Here is a 7,782-nt window from a genome sequence, read left to right as displayed (position 1 = left end):
AACGTCCATTTCAACTTAGTTAGGGAGGTTACATAATCATCAAAGTTAGTTGGTTTTAAAACCTAGATGACCTCCTCAGTTGATTATTGGGTTTATTAGAACTTTCCATTTTATGAATTAGCTCGTGGTTAGGTTGCTATCATTTTCAGGATACTAAGTGTGTAAGAGTTGGTGCAGTATGGTGTACAAGAGGTGTAACTGGAGTTAAATTTGGAGTAAAATTTAATGACTCTCTTCCCCTCGCCTCTTGTACTTTTAACAAGTCATTATAAGGACTTTTACTGCTCCCACTAACCTTAGAAACCCTTAGGAAATTAGCATGCTTAGGGTCAGTATTTAAATGTCAATAGATTCTAATAGAGAAACAACTTAATGATGAAAGTCGTCGTAGTTTCTCTTGTGAGGATTATTTTAGTAAGAAATCGGAGTATGCCCACATTTAAGAAACAATAAAACTTTTGTAAGAGTAATAATAAATTTTAAATATATAAGTTTGGATGGAATAGTGTTGTGATGGAGCAGTGTCTTGTACAAGAGGTTTAATTGAGATAATATCAAGTTTTCACTTCCCCACCTCTTGCAAATCTTGTAAGTTATGATTGAGACACTTAAGGCTCTCACTAATCTTTAATATCTCTATGAAAAATACAAGGGAAGTTTCAATGATGTACATGACATGGGAATCTGTCATATACATGTCAGACTTGATTTGATTTCATTAACGTCCAGATGTCATAATAAACTAGAATGACACGTTTAGAATAAATCGTAATAAGTATATATTTATGGATCTCTTTAAGACCGTGGACTATATAAGACATATTAGATATAAGTAAATAGCCTTTTAAATGATAAAAAAAATTATGCCTGAATATTCCGTTTGAATAATTTCCACTGGACCCATACTTATTTCTTATGCCAAGTAATGTTTAGAATATCTAACACATTATTTAAATTCACTAAAATGACATTATATGAAAAATCACCATCATTAACAATGTCATGATTTCTCATGAAAATTTGTTTTAATGGATGAATTTTATAGGTCTCATTTGTCTTTTGTTAAATTCTTATTTGCATGATAACACAAGTTGTGAAAGCATGTAGTATCATCTAATTATATTTTATAAATGTTTCAATCTAGATATTGATAACAAATAATATGAGAGTTTAAGGTAAGAGTGACTTTATGTTGGCTATGCAAACCTCATAACTGTCATAATGTAGCTTAAGTATTGATACTAAATTCGTATTAATCTCCAGAATATTTTAGGTGTCATAAAGCGTAATTAAAAGACGTTTATCATGGTTCTAATAACCTTAACATGTAAATTGTTACTGACACTCGTGTTAGTTATTTGTTGATTTCGGGTAAACATCGAACTAACTCAACCAATCACGTGTTGATGGGAATATTAAGGGTGTGTTTGGGATTGCTTATTTAAGTGAAAAAGGACTTTTGATTAAAAGGACTTATAAACTTATGAAATTTTGAAAAAAGGTTTTTAAAAAATTGTTTGGATTAGCTTATGTGTTGAGGAAAACCAAAATGATCAAAAGGGACACTCTTTTTTAAAAGGAATGTAATGGGGTTTAAAGGTGAGAGGAGTGTAATAGGTAAATCAAACTCATTAAGTTAATAAGTTACATATTCTTAACTTTTCAAAACCCCCTCTATTTTGCCTTCACCATAAGTTAAAATCCATAAGGCCTTATGGTTTGCCAAACACCTTATACACCTTATTAACTTTTGAAAAAGTTAATAAGTTATAAGTTGATGAAAATAAGGAATCCCAAACACCCCCTAAGATTAGCAGACTTAACTATCATTTATACAACTATCAGTTTTAGCCAGTTGTTCTTTTCAATTATGGATAGTCTTGTATTGCCTATGCCTAATCTAATGACATATTTGCAATAAGACTTCTCCTAAGAGAACCTAAAGCTGGAAGTAATACTTGTATTTTGTCTATGAACCTTAGAATTATCCCCTTTTAAGTTTTAGTGGTGTGAGTTGAATAACATCTTATTTCCAGTACTAGACATTTATTACATAAGTTGTTGATCAACACACTCGTTTTCCTTTGGTACTTCTAAGTGTTATAGTTGATTCTTAAAGCACCAAATTGTACTATTGAAAATTTTAGTATGTAATGTACTATAAAATTGTACTTATTTTCATGTGTGAACCCTTAATTTTATGGGTCATGATATTGTACATTATGATGTATTCAGGGATACAATTTAACCTTATAGTTAGAATTTAGAAGGAATGCATGCATCTTATGAGTTATTTTGATTAGTCTTAGGAAAAAACTAAATCAAGAATAACTCTAGTGATAAAATTTATTTAAATAAGTTCTTGATTATCATTATCATAAGAGACATTATACATGACTCATGCCGTTGGGGGTGGGGCCCACCCTTTTTCCTCCTTTAGCGCCCATTGTTCTGACCACCTTTCTTCACCGCGACCCACCACCAAGGGCGCCCCTTGGTGGTGTTCCGCACCCAAAGGCGTCCATCATTGTCCTCCATCGCGCCCATAGAGGAAGGTCTTAACGAAAACACGTAGCCTTATAAAATATATATTATTCCTCTCACATCAGTTGTATTGTCCGTGGATGCGGTAGATATGGATTCACCAAAACTCAGGATGAGTAGATATTTGAACCAAAATAGCACACTCGTATGTCATATTCACAACGTGTTGGTACATTTAGGAGGGAAACTGAAGCAAATTCCAATACAAACATAAAAGTGTGAGTACATTTTGTCATCTTCAATAAAGCAAGCCAGATAAAGACAGAAAATCATTCACTTCCACATACCATATCACAAGTAAAAAAGGGAAAAAGAAGAGGCTTTGAAAGCTACATATTTTCATATTCAAACCAACGTACAACTCTCAGCATGATGTACAAGTCACTTCTTGACCTAAACTAATCAGGCAACTTGCTAGCATTTGAACTTCTTGGTGGCAAACCTACATTAAAAGATGAAGGATCTTGAAACTTATGTTGATCTTTCTTTGACCAAAGCCAGATCTTGGAAACAGAAAAGCTTTCACCTTTACTTGTGCTACTAATTTTCTTTCCATCATCACTCCCAACTCCCATTTCTTTTTTTCCAAAATTACCCTTATCAGGGCAAAACACCAGTTGCAACTCAGATTTTCCCACCACATACTCATAAGATCCCATTGAAAAACACCTTCTTGCATCAAGATTCATATTACTATTACTAGTCTCGCCAACTTCTTTTTCATCACCATTTGTGGCTCTAAACTTGCCAAGTCTAACTGGAAACACCCTCTTTTTCAGATTATCATCTTCTTCTTCATGTAAATCATCAAACTGGTAATCAAGCATTGAACTTTCTGTTTCAGCAGGATTAACAAGGGTTCCTCTGCATAATGGGCAAGTTGAATTTGAAAGCAACCATGTGTCTATACAGTTAACATGGAAAGCATGACTGCATAAAGGTAGCAGTCTCAACTTATCATGTTGTGAGAACTCACAAAGGCAAACTGCACAGTCAAAAGGCTCATGTAGTCCCATTAATTCTTTGTAAAGAAAGACTGGTAAAGCATCAATGAAAGCTTGATCCAACCCTGAATCATGAAGAGTGAAGAGCTGCTGTAACTGCCTCTCATAAGCCACATCATCAGTGTTGTTAGTCTCTTGAAACCTTGAAGAGTGCTGTTGGGAGTTTGATAATCTTTTCTTCTTGATGAGGTGTCTTAGAATAAGGTGAAGTAAAACACATATTAACAAGACAACTCCCAACACAATTACTAGGTTTCTAGTGAAAATTAAGGTGGGATTAGGCCTCTTATGAGTGTTGGAAGATGAAGGGGGAGGTGGGTAAGATTCAAAATTTTGTTTCATATCGATCCGGCGCATGTTAGCAGAGATGAAAAGTGCTATCAAGAAAGGATTTTTAATTTAATTGAATTCATTGAGGTGTTGTTGGACCGAAACCCTGTTCAAGAATGCAATTTAAACACTAATTACACAAAATTACAAGTGATATCTGATCATGAAAAATGTTACCAAAATCATGAATCTTCTTATGTGGATGTCAACAGTCAAGAAATGATTTTTAATCAACTGGACCAATACCCTGTTCAAGAATGCAGCAATTTAAACACTAATTAATAATTAGATGAAACCCACTTGAAATGCTAAAATTAAAAAATTGAATTTAAAAAGGGACTTGTAGCAATGAAGATGAAGAATTTAAACTACCCACATCAGTAATCACAAAACCCATACAGAAAAACCAAGAATTGTTGAAAAAAGAAATGAAAGGGGGTTTTGTATATTGGGTGAGCGTGCGCGTGCGCGTGCGCGTTTTGGTATGAATCATGATACCTGGAAACTTCCAAAAAGAAATCTTATTAGGCCCATGGTAAGAGGATCGGCAGGGGTCGTTTTGTAATTTGATAATGATTGTGATTAGGAAAGATGTAAGAAAGTATGATATTTAAACTTTGAAAAAAAGATGTGTGTTGTGTTGTGTTGTGTTGTGTTGTGTTGTTTACTAGGATTTTTAGCAAGTGGACCAACAATCATTACTTGGAATAAACGAATTTAGGTCATGATGACATCAATTCACATGAACACGTATGGGTTATAGCATCGAGGTGATTTTTGTTGGGAAAAATTCCTGAATTTTTACCCAAACTAGTGTTGGTGGAAAAACTATTTACCATTTTGGTGTTGATTAAAAAATATTACTAAACTAATGTTTTCTATTTATTTTGTATTAACCTTTTACTTTTACATTAAGTCATTAACAATAACATAATGGTCTTTTAATTTTCCTATTTAGTTAGTCAATTATCAATTTACGTATCATATGTTTTATATATTTTTATGCTAGTAATTCAATATCGTTTGTTTTATATTATTTTTTTCTCAGTCATCCTTATTTTACTAAATCAGATTTGAAAAAATTTTTTTGTTTTCATTTATTTAATTTTTTTTTTCAATTATCAATTTAGTTTTCGTTTCTCAGCCATCCTTATCGTTAGTTTTATATTATTTATTTCTTACTAAATCATATATGAAATTTAGCTTTTATAATTAATAATATTTATTTTAAAAATGTGTTTTTGAGTATGGTTTTGGTATCATAACGAGTATAACTGATACAAACTTGAGTTCAGGACGAATGTTTGGATCCAACCGAATATATGTCGAATAGACGCTGCAACGCTCGGGTTTTACCGATTTTTGTTGTTTTTTTGTTATAAATATGCTCATTTTGAGAATTTAATTTTTGGGTTTAATTCTGATTCCGTAACGAACCTACCATATACCAATCGTGCTAATGTAAACGCTTGGATTTTAACAACGTCGAGTTTTACCCATTTTTTAAGTTTTAAATATGTTCATTTTATTAAAAATCGGTAAAACCCGGATCTTGGCAGAACCCGAGCAATGCGGCGAGTATTCGACGCGAATTCAATTGATATTTGTTAGGTTCGTTAAGTACCATAACTAAATTCAAAAAATAAAGTCGTAAAATGACGATATTGGATTGATCGGATAAAAAATCATAACCAAGTAAAAAAAGAGTTAAGTGATTAAAAAAACACACACAAAAAAAGTTATTACCAAATTCGTAAATAACGATTTAAATAAAAAAGAAAAAAAAAGAGAAAGCAACTAAAAGAAGAAATAATAAGAAAAGATTCATAACTAAAACAGTTAAAAAATCAAGTGAAAAAAAAAAGACGATTTTATATTAATTGAAAAAAATATTAAAGAAATATAATATAAAAATAGATAATTTATGAATTTAACAAGAAAAGAGTTATATAGATTCTAATATGTTAATGTAAAAGTAAAAGGTTAATACAAAATAAATAATAAACACTAGTTTGGTAAATACTTATTAATCAACACCAAAATGGTAAATAGTTTTTCCATCAACACTAGTTTGGAAAAAAACTCAAAATTCCTATAATCTATTTTGTAATATCCGGAAATTCTAATATATAATAATAAAATAATATTATTTGATGTTGGAGAAAATTATTATCTTGAATAAATATTTAATAGTTAACATAGTAGACTTAGGAATAAACATGGACTTAGAGTAGTTACATGGGTCTAAGGTTCATGGGCTTGAGATATAAATACCTCTTAAAGCCACTAAAACCTAGATCTCATATTCTCCACCCTTTCCATATTTGCCAAACACACTAAAAAACACACTTCTCAACAATAATTAATACAATATTTAAACGCAAGATCCAACCGTTGAGTATTCGTTCGTGTTGAGTAACAAGAAAGATCTAGACCTAGCAATACACAAGATTCAAGTTTGAATCAAGCTCAAAAGATACGTTTCACGCTTAAAAGCTTATTCGTTTATATTCGGTTCGTTAAGGATTTCAAGATCTAGTAAAATAGATTTTTATAAATAAATAAAAGATCGAGCTTTAGTTTAACCAAGTTTGGATTCTTGGTTAATAGTAATAATATGGATAATGAAAATAAAAATAAAAAATAATAATAATAATAATAAAAACGTTTATAACAATAATCATAATAACAATAAATTGGATGTGTAAGGAAAGGAATGGAGTGAGAGGGGAAGTATGCTAGCAATGTATATAAGTAACTAGGTTAGTTACCCGTGTAGCACACGGGTTAGAATAAGTATTTTGTTTTAAATAATAACATAAAGTGAAATACAAAAAAAAATGTATCATATATATAAAGATATATTATACAATAAAAAAATTACTCATTATGAAATTTGGAAATAAAAAGTTGTTAGAAAATTCATAAATCATAAATTATTTCTTTTTTATTTTCTATATCAAAACTTAGTTGTAAATGACAACTTTTTTAAACCAACTCGCGAACCAAAACTCATTCTAATCTTAAACTGTTTTGACATGAACAATGTTTGATACTTAATCGGTTAAAGAAGCCACCCGTTTCGTATTGGTTACTTAAAAAAATCTAATATTAATAACTAATGCAATACATTTTATATTAAATAAATTAACATATTTATGATGATATTAATTCTTTTAAATTGAATGGAATTATTAAAAATTGAAAATGGAATATTAAAAAGAGAAACGTAGTTAATATGAGAGAGATGAGAGAAAATTTTATAAGGATCAACATAGTTAATATGAGAGAGATGAGGGAAAACTATTGGACTAAAACCGCAGATTTCGACAAACCTTAGAGACGAAAACCCGTGTAGAACACGAGTTAGAATAAATAAATTTGTTTAGATAATAACAAAATGTAAATATGTTCAAATGATATAAAGATATAATATACAGTAGAATAAATTACACATTACACAATATGAAAATGCAAAGCTGTTGAAAATTCATAAATATCTAAATACTTTTTTGTATACAATATTTGTAATTTTAACCTACATATCAAAATTAGTAGTTTCGTTTTGTTTTTTATTTCAACTTTAGATAATGAAACACATAACTTACTATGCGTTATAACAGGTTGTCTCAAAAACACATCAAACCATCTATAGTAATTGACTTTAGCCTTTATTAATCTTCATTGCAAAACAAACATAAAGTTATAATTTCTTTATTTGAAATTAATTATATTATCTAAATCAACGTAAAAATTTGTTACTTATAAAAGCTTAATATTAATAACTAATACATCATATTTATATAAAATTAAATGATATATCTTTGTTTGTATTAAAATTTTAAATTAAAAAATAACTATTAAAAAGAGAAAAAAATTGATTAAGAAAGAAAAAAAAAGTTAA

The 7,782-nt window shown here is 29.9% G+C and overlaps 1 pseudogene across 2 annotated transcripts; it reads right to left on the bottom strand.

The window, feature by feature from the left end:
* Nucleotides 1–2,746: 2,746 nt before the first annotated feature.
* Nucleotides 2,747–4,266, bottom strand: LOC143617648 (RING-H2 finger protein ATL46 pseudogene; annotated as a pseudogene). Of its 2 annotated transcripts, none has more exons than XR_013150865.1 (2): nt 4,251–4,266; nt 2,747–4,125 (listed from the first exon to the last, which is right to left on the bottom strand). The product of XR_013150865.1 is annotated as an RING-H2 finger protein ATL46 pseudogene, transcript variant X1 (transcript). The 2 variants fall into 2 exon arrangements; XR_013150866.1 differs by lacking the exon at nt 4,251–4,266 and having other exon boundaries at nt 2,747–3,984; nt 4,056–4,118.
* Between the last annotated feature and the right edge of the window lie 3,516 nt (nt 4,267–7,782).

The sequence above is a fragment of the Bidens hawaiensis genome, unplaced genomic scaffold (genome assembly GCF_021521415.1).
Source record: "Bidens hawaiensis isolate Kalapana, Puna unplaced genomic scaffold, B.hawaiensis_p1.1 tig00056273_1, whole genome shotgun sequence".
NCBI classification, from domain to species: domain Eukaryota; kingdom Viridiplantae; phylum Streptophyta; class Magnoliopsida; order Asterales; family Asteraceae; genus Bidens; species Bidens hawaiensis.
This window is presented reverse-complemented; position numbering and strand designations above follow the sequence as displayed.